General features: G+C 39.2%; 1 protein-coding gene across 3 annotated transcripts in view; it reads left to right on the top strand.

Annotated features, from left to right (window-relative positions):
- The first annotated feature begins 12586 nt into the window (after window positions 1–12586).
- fgfr1a (fibroblast growth factor receptor 1a) overlaps window positions 12587–16863 on the top strand; it is a 30694-nt gene continuing 26417 nt past the window's right edge. For 2 of the 3 annotated variants that reach the window (XM_059336825.1, XM_059336824.1), the window contains exon 1: window positions 12588–13210. The gene's annotated coding sequence lies outside the window, so the exon portion shown is untranslated. Of the gene's footprint in view, window positions 13211–16863 lie in introns of all 3 variants that reach the window. The other variant, XM_059336826.1, reaches the window with a different exon arrangement.

Below are 16863 nucleotides of genomic sequence, written 5' to 3'. Positions count from 1 at the left end.
AGAACAGCCCAGGTGCACAAATTAGCTCCTGGCACACAGACTGAAACAACATTTTTGTCTACCAAGCCCGAAGTCTTCTTATGAGTGCTGACATTTTTTAAAACTTCTGCACTTAAATCCACCATGTGTAGAATTTGAAAAATGGAGGCCAACACCTTCACCTGTGTTGGGTTATTTGTTAAACTTTCTCTGGCAAATTTGTACAAAGTGATCCTTAGTGTGTTTTCTTTACATGTGTGTCAGCAGGGGGAGCTATTGTCTTAAAAGCAGCAATGATTTTTTCCAGTACACCATGTGAATGAGCTGGCAGCTCACACACAGTGACCTCATTCGATCCTCCCAGCATAATGTTGGAAAACTAAATGGGGTAACTGTTAGAGAGAGAGAAAAGCATCAGTCTGATTGTTGCAGCTGATAGTAACACATGGATGGACACCACTCTTTATTAATCAATCACCGTAACAGCTTCTTTTTTTTAATAAGCTGCTAGTAATTCCCTTCCATTAACTTTGGAATAATTATACAGGACATTTTAAAATTGGACATGAACTCAGCCAACATATTTTGCTCATGACCTGATGCTCAACTGCTTCGACGGTTTTAGTTTTGTGCTTCTGTAAATTTTAGCGAGACGTATGAGACGTACAGTTCTGGTGAAAATCATTAAAACATTTTTAGCTGCTGCTGATGGTTGATAGTCTTGTGAAGTAATGATCTCAAACCACACAACTATCTCACTCAGGTGGCTTATTTGTTATTCTTGTGTTTATTAATACTTTTTTGTGCATCGCTGTTACCTGTAATGGAAGATCAAAGGTGCAATGTGTAAGATATGGCCAGCTTTTTAGTTTGAACCATACTGTAAATGAATATCATTATTAACAGTGTGAAAAGTAACAGTTTTGACATTATGTCAAAAATGTCCATTTATAGAGACAGAGCATATGTAAGCCCCGCCCTTTAAAAAAAAAAATCTGCCAAACAGAAAAAAACGATCCTTTAAGAGGACAAAAGTTGATATATGTATACAGACTTGAGACATCAGCAGTTACAATGGGGAAAAATGTGTGATCCTGAAACGCAGTATAACGTTATTTGACTATGGGCTAAACCGCTAACAAAATGTCTTTTTCTAGCTAAAACTATTAAATTTAAATGTATCATTTGATTATTTTAGCGCTCTGTCTACCAGAGAGGACAAGTTGGCTGTTAGCAAGCTAGTGTTAGCTATATGTTAGCAAGTTATTGTTAGCAAGCTAGTGTTAGCTAATGTCCACTTTTGTCCTCTTAAAAGTTTAGTTTTTCGGTTCACTTTATTTAAAAAACATAATTTTTGGTTCTTTAACATGTTGATAGTGCATTTTCCCACACAACAGACCTTTTTTTTTAAAACTTTTTGCTTCTCTCAATACAAAGTCAATTAAAAGAGATGGTTTGTTTCCCCCCTGATCGTGGTCTTCCGAGTATGATGCGTGGCCCAATGTCTCTATCATGTTGCTGAGAAATATACTGAAATTAGCATGCCCCTTCCGTCTAATACCACTTGTGCCTCGTTGCTAACGTTATCTGTGTTGCCAGATTTTGCGAGTGTTGCTTGCTAGATTATAACACCGAAACATGTCTTTAACAACATTTATCCACATTGTATCCTCCTGTCCCTCTTTTCTCCTGGGATGTTGCTCTGTCTGCACACTGCTGAGTGAGTAATCTCTGTCTGGATGAGGCTTGGATCTCCCAGGACCCGGTCTTAATTTTAGTTTGGATCGTTACCTATGCATGCACATTGTGATGTTAATTGCATGTCTAATTGTACAGAAATATGAATGGTGGCATTGTTGCATTTACAAAATCATGCAAGTCTTGCACAAGGTAAATGCTGCCCCTTATTTTTTGACGCATGCAGCCTGTTATTAAAATGTGCACCTTTAAGGAAAAATTTAATAATAGCTTCAACTTAGCACATTGTTTTACATTTTTTTTAAAGGATTAGCAGTTATAAGCTTTTGTCTCTCCACTCTCACTGAGATAACTCATCCTTTCTTTCGTTATCAAAGGCAGGATTTTACTGAGTGCTTTTTTTAACCTGTTCATATGCAAAGGAAAGAAAGGATGGAAGCCTGGGGGTGAATAAAGGATGTTGATATTTCCATATCTACTGAAACAGATGGAAATACTTTCAGCTATTGTCTCATATACTTACTTATTCAAAGCATGTTCAATAAGTAACACATGCACATACAAAAGGCAGATACCATTTCCCCTCAGCTTTCCGCAGATGTGCGCTGTTTATACTGCACTTCTTCTGCGCTCCTGCAGTCTGCACAAACACGACCCTGCGACAGAAAGCTCACGCTGCAGTCTGAGGAACTTTCATTGGGTCCGCTGGTGGGTGGTGTTTCCAAACTACCTTCAAACCACATCCAGTGCCGTGACTGGAGGGGTGCCAGGCCACATCTGGAGCTCATTGCAGCTGACGCCACACAGCACAAGAAGAAGGGGTGTTGGGGGGGTAGATGGGGTGGGATGCGGGTATTTTAGCTCGCAGAACTAAGCCAAGAGAGCTGTTTACGCTCAGTGACAAGTTCCTGCTTCCACACAGCTGAGGAGTTGTAACCAGGATCACCCATTTTGAGTGCCACATGTCAGTAATAGCAGGGGTTTGCTCAGCCTTTTCTTCACTGCTCACTGAGGAGACTGGTTAGGAGATATTCATGTTTGTTTTCTCAGTTGAAGTAGGAACAAAGCACATTATGCTATTTGAATCACACCAGTAATTTTGACTGGCACACAGGCTATCACACCCGCCCACAGCACCTTCTGATTGTTCCCTTGCCAGGTTCTATGTAACATAATCAAAGTTGATGTCTTAGATTTGCTAGCAGTGAGCGAGCTAATGAAAACCCTCTGTGTCACTCAGTAAAAGCGGAGGAATATTAAAGGGCCTCATTCTTTTTTGATAATTTTTCCTTAGCTGGTTTGAATTTGAGAGCTGCCTTGCCTCTTTATGTGGAAACAATCAGAGACTGGCCTGTGGTGGGTGAAAATAAGCAGCTTTGTGAGGAAAAAAATACATTTCCCACACTTTTTAAAAGGTTTCTTTCATATAACTGTGCTACTTAACTCCATTTTGTCAGTACAACGTTCCAGTGAGTGATATCTAGAGGGATACGGTGTGATTCTTATGCCGAGCTTTTGACAGCTTTCTCGTAATGTGAGGAGTTGGGGAGGACTCCACAAGATGAGGAATTTGGATTACAGCTCTGTTTAGTGAGATTTATTTGGAAAGCAATGAAACTTCCTGGCCCTGGAACCCACTTCCACCATAATGAGCCCAAGTTAAACCAGGACTGGATGTTATTTTCCTCAGAAATAGAAGGTGGTCTGTGTGCCATGCTTGCATGGAGGATTTAAAGTCAATGCTCGGGACTTTATTTTAAACAGCACTTTAGCCTGAGAGTGGATGATGAGAACAGCTCATCCTCTGTGTATATATTTCCAGTTTGAAGATTATGTTTAAGCAATAAAATTTGTAGAGTTTGCTGCTAAAAAATGTTTAGTTCAACCATAGACTGTACAAAAATAATAACATACAATAATAACCCAATGGTTTTTGTGGACGTTTTAAAGCCTTGATTTCCACGTTGTAGCTGCTGATATCTTTGCGTACGGCTATCGCAGTATTGTTATTTTCATCCAGCGCATGCACAGAACAGATTGGGAGCCAGAATAATGCAACATCATCAGATAACAGTTGTGCTAGTTGGCTAGCTTGCTTGGCAAGGGGCAAGCATAATTCAAAATTAACAGCCAACTCCTTAGAGTATCTTTTAGTCCTATTAAACACTGCACAGTGCACTGTGATAGTGATCTCTCAAACATAAGGTAGGCCGGCCCAAAAGCATACCTTTTTATCGTCCATTTTACTCTAAATGAGACCATGATATATAAAATGAACATCATGCTGCATTAAAGAAGACTTAAGATACGATTAAGACCATAAACTCATTGAAGAGTGTTTACTGAGGTTATAAATCAAGAGAGAAGTAGAGTCATTTTCCTATTGAGTTTATACAAGCTGACTTCTTTTTCCAAATAGTTAAGTCGCCTCCTGCTGGCCATTAGAAAGAATACAGGTTTGAGTCTCTTCAGCATTAGCTTCACTTTTATACTGATATACTGGCCAAACATCGGTATTTGTCTATATTTGCTTTGTTGACTGCATTTTTCATATCAGTAAATAAGATTGCATTCACTGATGGCAGTGGTTTAAGTGATGAGATGCATCAATTTTGCCCTGGTTAATGTCATGATGGTTATTTGTGTTTTTTATAATGGAGATTTTTTTTTAAAAACATGGAAAAAATATTTTAACCATAAATATTGACCCAAAATTTCAAAATTGGTGCATCAGAAATATATATTATTAGCCGCTGTTTTCCATTGTCCCAGATGTTGGTTATCTCCATTTCGGTAATATCTGGATGCTTGTTTTCACAGATAAAAGGGTCATCTGGTCCTTATCTTTCCTGTGTCCACCTGTACAAAACTAATGCCATTTCTTGCCTCCCAGCTGCCCTGGCAGAGACTGAGCCGTCTGAGTTATCCCGAAGTAATCAGGTAAATGGCTGGCAGATGGGCACACATTAAGAAGTGGAGTACCAGACTCTGACATGGAGGACCGCCCCACTTTGTCTCATCTGCATCGGGGGAAAACGGGGAAGCAGGAGTGTGGGTGTTGGGTGAAGGGGGCGTGTGTAATCAAATCTACGGGAGCTGCTCCTCAGAGATGCTGCATAATCCAATTTAGGCCCACTCCCACTTCAAAGCAGCATGTTGTCTGCTGGTTGAAGTGATGTTGCAGATCTTACGCTCCCATTTTCCAGGTCAGCGGGTGATGAGAGCCATGAGAACAGAGGCCACAGCTCAGCTCTTCCAGGCAATCAGCACTGTGACTGTGGGAGATGTCAGGCTCATCAGGTAATCTGGCCAAATGGGGACCATGTGATACATGTTTTTTACTTGTTAGCTTTATATTTTCATCTGAAGGATTTAAAGATCTTCCGAAGTCAAATATATAACCCGTAGAAGCAAATCGAGTTCCTGCAGCCACACTTGGACTAAAATTCAACCAACACATCTGGACAATGTCACAACGTCTCTAGTGGCAACCATAATTATCAAAAAGGAAATTGTGCTCAGAGAACATGCTGTGATTTCTGTGCTATTATCGGTATATTTGAGGAGGAAAGTTTATTTTTCCAGATGTTTTTATTTTTTTCAGACTCTGTGGTAGATGGTTTCGTTTTATTGATTATGGAGATGTAATCTTCTCAAAAGCAAGGCCAGACAAACAACTCATAAGCTGTACCATATGAGTCAGAGGACGATTAATGAAGCCTTTTTGGGATCATATATCTAGGTCCCATCATACCAGACTGTTGTTAGAAATCAGATTATTATGTGCTGTGCCAAATCCGCTGAGGAACGACCTCCTGTGTATGCCCCTTGTTAATCTCAAATGGAGTTCATATGCACAGGTTTAGTTTGTCCATCCTATAGAGTTTTCATTTCCATTTTCCATGTGGTCTGTTTTCCCCTCTGTAGTTCAAAGCAAAAGCTTGAGAACAGACTGCTGTTCATATATAAACGCAAATACAAGGTGTGGTGTTCAAAGACTCTGACATAACATAAACGGGAACAGTTTATTCTAAAGTTTCTACCTAAAAGTACCTTACTCAATATTTACATCATAACAATGAATCAAATTATTATGTGAAGGAGTCATAGGGCAAAATCAAAACGTAGTTATCGCTTGAGTCTAATTCTCCCAGCTGTACAGGGCTTTATGCTTTCTTTCAGCTATTTATTTTTCTCTGGACCACAAATTTACTGTTTTTTCTTCTTCTAACTGCATTATTTTCAGCTAATTTTCAGCGGCTTATGGTCCATCAGCCACACCTATACTGACTATCCAACTGTCATTTCACTTCACGTAACTTTGCTTTCATTAGTTTAAAGGTTTTATTAATCAGACCACACTGCATAAGACACAAAAATATACATACATCCATCCATTCATTTTCTGCAACCCTAATCCAGAGGGGACAATCCACTGTTTTCAGGGAGAGAACCAGCACATCATGTTGTCTGGGCACTTCTTACTAGTAAAACAAATTTAAAATATATGCTCAGACTAATTTTCCCTCTTTTTTCGTCACTATATAATGACATGAAAACAACACGTTTGTGCTGAGTATTGATTCCAGGGACAGACAAGATTATCAACACATAACGCTATGTTGAGGTTGGGGCTACACGGTAGAGTAGTGTTTAGCACTCGCGCCTTATAGCAAGAGGGTCACTGGTTTGAATCCGGCTTGCAGCTCTTCTGTGTGTGTGTATACTCTACCTGTGTGTATACTCTCACCCAATATCAGCTGGGATTGGCTCCAGCCCCCCATGTCCCAAGTTCAGATAAGCAGTTAAGGAGAATGAATGAAAGTTGTGAGTGCAAACTTTAGTATTTTCATTTATTCCTATTTTATACTTCTACTCCACTACACTTGATATTTGGTACTTGGTATTTCATGTCAATAATTTATTTCTATAGTAAAAACTTCTATTTATCCAACACAGTAATATGTAATAATATGACACTCACACAGGGGACTTTTTCTGTCCATCTATAGGGACATTTTGCTGAAGTTACATTTTACTCAAATTACATTTTGAATGCAGATTGTGTGCTCGAGTAAAGGATCTGAATAGGTCCTTGTTTAAGTCAAAAGATAGGATAATGGAAAAAAGTAAAAACATGTTTTTGAACAGTGGAGAATGATCCATCAAAGATATTGGGGAACTGGAATAGAATTCTATCTAAAACTAACATCTTTGGGTCTGGTTTTATTCATTTATTGTCAGAAATGGAGCATAAAAGCAGACTTCATATAAAAACAAGATCCTGCAAGCCCTCATTATGTATAAATCAGATTAGATAAATCAGATTCTTTATTGCATTCAGACCTGATGAGAAATGTAGTTGGACGACAACAGAAAAGCTGAAATAAATAGCAGCATTTAGTGATGATCATTCACACCTGAAACAATGCAGCTGACACCACATGTATAAAGAACTCCTCTACAACACCAAACAGCAAAATATTCACAACTGCAGTGACAATGCTTCCATTCAGTGTGAATGACCAGGGAACGCAACACCGCGCTGCACGTGTAATTGAACAAGATGGTTACGCTGATGAACTAAGACTCATAGAGGCACGCCGTCCCCTCTGTCAGCAGGTGCCCGGCACACACTGGCCCATTCATATGCGCATTCCTGTCTCTCCACTCGCAGCCCAGCAGGTTCCTCCCGGCCACTCAGGACAGGGGCTGACGCACACAAAGGGTCTTCAATCTGCCTCAGACAACAGCCAGCATAAAGGCCCGGAAAGCCACAACAGCGTAATGTCAAAGAGCAGGCTGGGGGTGGTGAGCAAAGTTTGGGGGGCCCTGTGTAGAACAGGGGGCACTGCTGATGGATGGATGAGGGCTGGGCTCAAACAACGTATAGTGGAAGGCCTGTTTGAGGGCTTTTTTCTGCATAAAGGAGGATATTTGTACTTGCCCGGTAACAATGGAATGCAAACACGAACAGGGAGGACAATAAAACACGACTTTGGGGCGATGAAGAAGCTGCTAGGGAAATCATCATGCAAAGCATCCCTTAGGGGCAGATATTGTTCACTCTGAGGATTGCATGACTCTCTGTTTGTTCTCATGCTGATGTGTGGCTTAGCCTGCCTTCAGTTTGCTTTTGCATAAGGTATTCCTGGCTTTAACAGTGTCCGGCACATTTCCTTACGCTGAAAGGAAGTGAGGAGTAATCATACTGCCCCACCTCATCTTAAAACAGTTTAGGCTGAGCTTTTGTGCGACAGATCTGAGCGAAGATTCAACAGACTTTAAGTATAGTCCTGGTCCTATCTCTTACTTTACATGATTTCATCTCTTGTGAACAATTCTTAATATTTCCTTTCAAGTGAAAAGTACCTGCACTATGCAATTATTAATAAAAACCATAAACTTCATTTTACAGCCTTTCAGTTAAGGCCTACCTATATATTTCTTGAGTTACCATGGCATGTCCACATCACAGGGACATGTTAATGATTAATAGTTGTAGATTGTTTAAATTAGGCCCACATTATATAAGTTCTGCTTTCATTCTCTTATGTGTGCCAGTATAGGAATACAGACTGTATGTCTCCCCTGTGCTGCTATAAACAACTGAAATCCCTTCTTTATTGGTCTACAAGTGCTTTTTATTTCTCTCATCTGTTTTGCACAAATTTTACCACCCAGAGCTGTCACTGTTGAGACTAGGGTGAATATTTCCATAGTTTTAATTATATCAAGAAGAAAATAATAAGCTGCCAGATGAATAAACAATCACCATATGTTATGACTTCTGCCAAGGCTTTCTTGTTCTCTGGAGAGCTTTTTGAAATCATTAACAGCTTGTTGCACATCCCAAGGGAACTCTTTATCAGTGACACAGAAATGTCTGTAAATGTCTGGTTTCAAACTGCTGTTTCATCAAAGATCTTCCCTGTCGTGTTTTGATGCTCTGAAATCGTAAGATGTGGCTGAAGGCAGCGCATGAACGCGTAACTCTCACTAATAGTTACTCTAATAAACACGCTTAGGTTTTTCTCTGGTATGTATGCGGTTGTCAGATTCACACTCCATCTGCTACATCGTCAGCAGCTCTCTTTGAAGCTGCAAGTTCATTTGAGCTCAAAGTCAGTTTAGAAATGTTAAAAGTAACAACCTATGTCCAAAATACACCAATTTAACATGAATACAGCATGTCCTTTGTCATAGGCAGTTATTATGACTTTGAGGAAAAGTCACATGTCATTGATTTCTTGCCAAGAGTGTGCTAAAAAGAGGGATGCTAGTCTGTACATAAACCTACAGCCAGCAGGCAGTTAGCTTAGCTTAGCATAAAGACTGTAAATAGACAAACAGCTAGCTTAGCTCTGTCCAAAGGTAACTGCCAACTCTAAGCTCACTAATTTAGTTAGCTGACGCTATGCTAGCTTTCTGTGTATTGAGGTACACACAGGGTTGCAATAGGGAGGCGAAACATGGCGCTCTCAACTGACGCAATGGCTTCTAGGCGACAATGTATCTAGCCAGGCTTGGCCATTTTGTAGTCTGTAAGAGGCAGCCTGTCTATCTTTTTGTTTAGCTCACACCAAGAAAAGAAATAGCCTTTTGTTATTTTCCAAAATGTTGAGAGCATGCCACCTCCCATTCCTAAAACATTCTCAGATTAAGTATGGGCAGTTTAAAAAAATAAAAAAAAAAGTATAGAAATCAATACAGAACCAGTGACTTGGCTTTTTTTCTATATTACATGCATTCAGTTTTCTTGTAAATACTGGGCGCCCACACAAAATACAACTCAACCACCAACAGTTCGATCAGAGATTCAGGTGTGTTATGTTAGCAGTAGCAACTGTAGCCTCGAGCCTTTAGCCTTCAAGTGTCAATGAGCAGAGGTAAAGAGGTCTGATAACATCATCTCTTTCTTACTCCAGATTTTTTTCTTCTGGTCTTGTGGTACCAACTGAGGCTGGAGTCTGTGTTGCATCAAATGAGGCCGTTTAGTCAAGTTATCAGGGAGGAATCAGCAGGAATCACTGGATCCACAAAAGGCTACATATACTCCACACGTCCTGTTAACAGATTTTGATTTTTAAAATGGGTGAAGCTCCACTTTAAGAAAAGTTTCTTAACAGGAGCAAACAGGTGTTTTAAACTGTAACTCAAATGACAAAATGGTATCAATAAAAGAAGTGTGTAACAATCAAAATGTGCATCTGCATGTGATTCATGTTTGAGCATGACAAAGCCAACTGTAAGAATAATTTAATTTACAAGTACCTTCACCAAAGTAACCACTACTGGATTTAAAGGAAATGTTTGTATCTTGATGCATTTCTTTTTGCTAAGCTTTTATTTACACAGTATGTTTAAGGTGGATTTATTACAATATCACCACTTAATTTAATCTGGATGAGTCAAAGAAGACATCCTGTCACGTCATGCCCAGATCCTCCTGTGTTGGCTGACGGGAGCTCAATTTGGGGCTTGTGTTACAACAGATTTAAGAGCAATAAGGTGGTGTTTGCTTTCTCAATAGAAGACAGGTAGTAGAAAAGTGCAGCATCTACAAATGCAGAGCAGAAGTATCTTTGTAGGCCCAGTTGTTGTATTTATATATGACTCCCTGCTGATCTTCAGAACCCAGAAGTTGGATCACCAATAAAGTAAAACAAAGAATAAAGTCACCTCATTTCATGAATGACTTTAACATCACACAAGGTTAACATTGCATGGAAGATGAAAGGGTAACACATGTTGAAACACATCTGTTTCTTTGTCATTCTTTAATCTAATGTCGTCAATCATTTGTCAATTGTGACATGAAAGCAAAGACCATATGAGCTCTTCAGATATGAGCTATGTGTTTGATCAGGCAGTGCAAACTTATGTTTGTGCTGACTTGGCAGATACATTTGATATTCTGATGCTCTTTGAAATGCTGCCAAAGCATATGATCTTCACGCCAGCACAATAAAGCTATTTTATTGTTGCCTTGAACGGGAAGTTGATGAAAGTGCTCAATTTCGTCAGTGAATTAGTATTCATGTTGGTTATGTGAATTCCAGCAAAAAAAAACTAATTTACCTTCTCAGACATGCACTCATATTATTGCCCACTCATCTAATCAGAAAATATTTCTCTAAACTGATAAAACTTTATATCTACCAATAGCTTGTTGAACTCAATCGTTAAAAGTACAGCATTGTTTCAATTTGGCAAGTGTAGTCTTTAAAGTTTTCACTGGGAGCTCAGCATCCTTGTAAAATGCAACAAACATTTATATTAATGTTTTTTAATATACACCTGGAACTTTTTTAGTGATCCTAAAATGTCCTAAAGTAAAAGTGCTGTTCAGTTAGTATTAATTATGTCCTGTATGGCTCTCATAGTGTGTCTGTCCAATTCAATGACCTGACAGATGTTGTCGAACTCTAGTTTTACATTCATATGATATTTCTGATGTATTCTGGTGTTTGTGTTGCGACCAGTAGGCTACTGAGTTTGTAGTTTGAAGTGGGTTTATGTAGGCTAGCTTGTATCCACTACTGTAATTTAAATTTAACACAGGAGTACTATAATTATCTTTAGTCACAATATTAGTCTGTGTGTCCTGTAGTCTCCAATCCCACAATGCAAAGAGCGCGGTGTGGAGAGTTGGTGGAGCTCTGCTGGTGAGGTGCTGTGGATGGCAGGGGGAGCCAGGTTTCTACCAACCCTACACAGACCTGCGTCAAGCTAGAAAGTATCCACCTGAATAATGTCGAAATACCGGCTGTTTGACATTCAAAATAAAAGCAGCCCTTTTGTCCAAAAATAAAAGCATTTATTAAAACAAAACCACAAACAGAATTGAAACAGATAATGTATTGTATATGGGGTGAATATGCTGTGTTGCACAATGTTTCCGAATGAAGTGCCCTTCAATGAGGGGTGATGTTAGGAACCAAAAATGTTTTGTTGTTTTTTTAATTTTAATAGAAACACAGTTGTTCTTCTTTGTTGTTGTAGAGGAACAACAATTAAGTAAACTAAAGTAAAAGTTAGAAAAGTTATTTTATGTGAAAAATTAGGTCTGGAATGGTAACAAGGAGGTAGACGTAGAAGTGATGTTTAATGCCAAATAATAACGATCAATCAAAGCATAGCCCAGCTTCAAAAATGAATCCTCTCCATGTTTAATAGTCATATCCCCAAGCCATTTTATCTTTAAGCTTGCAAAATCCATTGTGTTTAAAAGTTTTATTCCGCTTTAGAGGTAGCACAAAATAAGTAGCCTACTATAGAATGGGGGCTAAAGATAACCCTGGGTCTCACAAAGCAGCAATATTTTTCAATTCAATTTTCATACTCATGTCCAAAAGCCATACAAGACAGGACAGATAAAAACAAACAAAACAAGACAAGCAAACAAACAAGAAAAAAACAACAAATACAAGAATTAAATACATACAGACATGTCAGCCAATGTACTCTCAGTCTGGATGTGTACCTGGAGCAGCTCACAAAGGGATTTGAGAGTAACACCATGTTGGTGGACGTTGCATAAACTTAAACATCAAATTGCTTAAGAGTGCTTTCAGTGTGCTAACTCCTACAGATACAAACATCTGACAAGCACTCCCTCCTCTGGGAACCTTGAGTAAAATTGTCATTGCAGGCAACTTGTAATATAATATTTATCTTTGATTTAACTTTATTCTGGCCACTTCAGTCACTCTAGTAAAATTACAACTTCAGACTGAAGTTGTAATTTTACTAGAGTGACTGAAGTCTTCAGTCGAGTAAAGTTATCCAGTGAAATGCTGCTTCTTGTTGCGGATGTTGGCTTTTATTTTGTAGTCAGCGACAGGAAGTGGTCCGTTTTGCCGGCCGTGTGTTGACAGTGGTCCGGATGATGCGCATACTCTCAGATTTAAGGGGGGAGGTTTGGAGCAGCCCGGACTCTCGTTGTTTAACAGCATTTCTCCGCCAGGAATCGTCAAAATACTTTCTAGGATTCATTTAAGTGCCTCTCTTTTGTAGAAATACAACACCGGACGACATTTCGTTTGAGGGTATATTGTTACCGTGAGTTGAACAACTTTAGGATACAGTTTACGGAGGTGAGGAGCGAGAAGCGTTTTGGGATAAAGGGACTACTACCAAACTACCGCACAGGCTACACTCGCCTAGTTTCTTCGGCTCTGTTTGGGTTCACGTTAGGTTTAGGTCTAGGTAAGATAAAAGAAGCTTGTCGGAGAGATAAACGGGGAAACGTTATTTGAAAAAAATACTTTACACTACTTTGGAAGTTTTTCCGCTCCGTTGAGTTTTGGGGGTTTTCGGAGTGGGGGACGTACATTCTTCTTTTCTGCCGCACAAGTTTAGCAAAAATATGCGCAAACTTGTTGGCCAAACGTCGATAGCTTGGACTTAGTGAGCTTCGTTAACGGACCACACATTTGAGTCTGGATATACTTGTTTTCGGGAAGTTTTTCTGCATCCAATCTCAGCTCCGGAGTCTTCCTCATCTGACCAACACTACCCCGCCAGTAAGGTGAGTTGTTATTCCTTCACTCTCTAATTTAGCTTCATTGTGTGTTTACGTGCTGAAGTGTTATCCATTGTAATTATTTCATTTTTATTAACGAACCTCCCGCTCAGGCAAGGGACTCCTTTAAAAAAAATCGTGGGCCTTAAATTGACAAGCTGTTATTTCATTTCTGAAATACAACCACATGTTTTATTTGAGAAAACATTTTGCGCTCTGGAAATGATTAAGATAGGAAAACTGTCTGTTTACGTACCTACGTGTTTTTTTCTTCTTGTGAGACCTTCGAGTCCGTCTCGTGCGTAGTAACACCTCAGTCTCCTCAAATGCTTGAAAATGAAAGGGAACAAACAGTGAAGCTGAAGGCCCAAATGTTGCCTGCAGTCCTGCTAACAACTCTGGTTTTCTATCTGAAGTCACAGCAGGCGCCTTTAATCAGATTAGATAATTTCCTTGAATAAATACTTCCCATATCAAGGGTAAAATCTAGAAAAACAATGTTTAAAACTCACATAATGGAGTCATTCCTTTTTAAATCATGGCGTTTGTCTTCATGCATCTGTATAATGTTTATGAAAGTTCTGTATTGTCTAGTGATATATGTGTGTGAAGTAGGGCTTTTAATTGTGTTGTGTCTCTGCAAAATACGATCCAATCCGATGTCACTTTATCCATCCTTAGTCTTAAATCCTGTCATATGTATGTCACAGTCTCACACAAAACTACCAAACATAGAGGGGTAAATTCACATTATTCCTTTCTATCTTTCTTTCAAATCATGGGACAAATGACTTATTCACAAATGCAGCGAAGTAACATGTTTAAATTCTCAGAGGACGGCCATCATTACTACATCTGTCATGCAGTCTGGGTCTGAAGGGGCCAGTCTGATGTTATGTAAAGCTCTAAATGTTATGATATAAAGGCAGAGGGAGAAGATGGATGGTTTGGAAAAGCAGAACATCCACAGGGAGTTCACCAGGAGGAAAAACGTTTTCTCTTGAACCATATAATGGGAAGTGAGGAGCAGTCCTGCCCTTTAATTTACTAGGCTGCTCCCCTGCCATGGATTTATGGTGACTTAAGCTTTGTGATTGTATTTATTATAACTAAATCATCAAGAAATGTTGTGTTGAATTTTCCCCACCACATTAGGTTTGAATAGTAGATTTTAACCAGTTGTGATTCTGATTGATATTTTGGTTGGTGTTGTTGTTTATAAGAGGTTAAGGATTTAATTTGATTGCATGTGTTTAGGCTGAGTTAATTAAGATACTACATATTCTGTGCATGTTAGAAACATCTCTATAGGTTTAGAGCTGTTTCCCTGATTTGACCTCCCTCTGGCAAACATACACGTTCATGCCTATAGAGAAGCAACCAAATGGCTCAGTGACGGACATTGCGACATTGATTGTCTTTACATTTGAGTGTAGTATCATGACACCTGATCTCTCTCCTTGGCAAACCACTGATTCAGATTGTGAGGCTGCAAAGAAAAAGCAGAAGTGTCTGTTTTTGTGAAAACTGTAGCCTCGGGGAGATGGTCCGATGCTCTTCTGTCTGCTGAGCTGCAGCCGTGTGCAGACTGGTCTGTTGCTGGCTCGGAGTGCAGAGTTAACTGGGGGGGGGGCTCCAGAATTTGGGAGCTGAGGAATTTTATGCATGGATGGCGGTGAACAGTAATTATGGTGCAGGCCATGTTATGGGTTAGTCCTGTAACCTTTGTCTTTGTATAATGAGAGAAGCTAAATGTGTCTTGCATGTTCTAATCTGTTTAGTTTAACCCCTGTTATTTGCCAGATTTTCAGTGAAGTGTTACCATCTCTAACAAGTGGGAAGTTACCAAACATGTGATTTTTGTAACGCATTTATTTTGCAGTGAAATGCTTTAATCTTCTGAATTCCAAGTCTGTTTTTGTTTTCTAAGCAGTCTCTGTTCATTAGCTTCGGATCATTCTGGGGTTTTCTTTGACTCTCTACATTTATTTTGTCTCATTTTTCTACAGGCAATCTCAAAATAAAAAGTTCAGAAAGCCAGAAAAGAGAAGGTTATGGGTTCAGACTTGCATGTTAGTCTGTTTGTCACTGCATGAGTCTGGTTAAGTGAAGCCAACACAGAGCCTTAATCCATCAGAACCAGTAGATTTTAAGTTGCTTAGTGGCCACAGTAAACAAGTGTAGAGCTCACAGGTGTGAGACATGTTAATATGTAATTTTCCCCATGTGTCATTTCTGCAAATCAGAATGTGTCCTAAATGATTGGTGATATGGTTAAAAAACCTATGATATTGACAATAGGTACAAAGGAACAGTACATTTTGATTAGTACAAAAAATACAATTATTATTCATATTTACTACAATCTGCCAGATGCTGGATATTTATGGGCCAATATTAATTTTGACATTTGAAAAATGCATTACATAAAAAAAAGCTTGATACATATCCCTTAGATTTGTTTTTGAATTGTGACAAATGTGCACGCTGAAGGGCCGTAACAAAACAAGCTTTGTGATAGTTCTAAGTGACCTCAAACCTACACAGACTGGCATTTTTTATTATTTCATATTTGAAGCTTGATGTTTTTTAATGAAGCTTTACATATATATCATCATTTTATGTATCATCATAAAAGAAAGTCCTCAAGCAAAATCCTCACTTTAAATAAAGTGATTCATGGGATTTATTTATGGCGATTCTTTTTTAAGTCCGCTTCATGGCAAAGTTGGAGTCTATTTGGCTGTGAGTACAGTGGAAAGCAGCTCACAAGACGGACCTTCAGTTATCCGCTGTAGCATCAGACCCCTGGCGCTTTGGTTTGCACTGACTGAACTTGAGTGGCTACAGCAGCTAACTGTAGGTCCATGTCAATAGAATGCAGCCCACCCTCCGCCAACTCTTGTAGCAGCGGGGAGTGAGGTGGATCAGACGAGTTGGACCCGATTCTTTACAGCCACAACTGGCAATCTAATTATACAAATGGTGCAATACAAACAAAAAAAAAATATTAACATGCTCAAACGCCTATCTGCAAGCACCAAATTACTGTGTTTAAACAGAATAAGTAGATATGGCAAAAAACAACATGGTCTCACAGGAATCTGTGAAATAGCCACGGATTTGCTTAGCTCAAAATCCGTGGAATAGCCACGGAATCAGTCAAATTTCCGTGAAACTGACACAGATTTCTCTACAATGCAAGTTAATGACAATCATAAATTTCACGGAAATTTGAGTTATTCCGTAGCTATTCCACAGATTTTGAGTTAAGCGAATCCGTGGCTATTTCACGGATTCCTGTGAGACCAGGTTCCAAAAAATGTTTTTGATTGCAGCATTTGAATGTTGATCTAGAATTTGAATGTGAAGATAATTACTAAAGCTTCAAACTTCGTTACAGCCTTATCTGCACTGAACAAAAATTAGCCTGGCCGATTTAACAACCCAGCTCTTACAGTAACTGTAAATAAGAACTGCATTCAAATAAATGAATTGGGCAGAAATGGCGGCCAGATACCTAGAAAAAAAGCCTATACTTGTTGTGTATTTGCTGATACTAATATCAATGATAGCCACTATAGGCCAATAATATCAACCTGCACATGTGTCTTCAGTCTCTGTTCCATTGAGTGTGCCTTGTGTGTGCATAGTAAGAC

Source organism: Centropristis striata, chromosome 7 (assembly GCF_030273125.1).
Source record: "Centropristis striata isolate RG_2023a ecotype Rhode Island chromosome 7, C.striata_1.0, whole genome shotgun sequence".
Taxonomy (NCBI): Eukaryota; Metazoa; Chordata; class Actinopteri; order Perciformes; family Serranidae; genus Centropristis; species Centropristis striata.
This window is presented reverse-complemented; position numbering and strand designations above follow the sequence as displayed.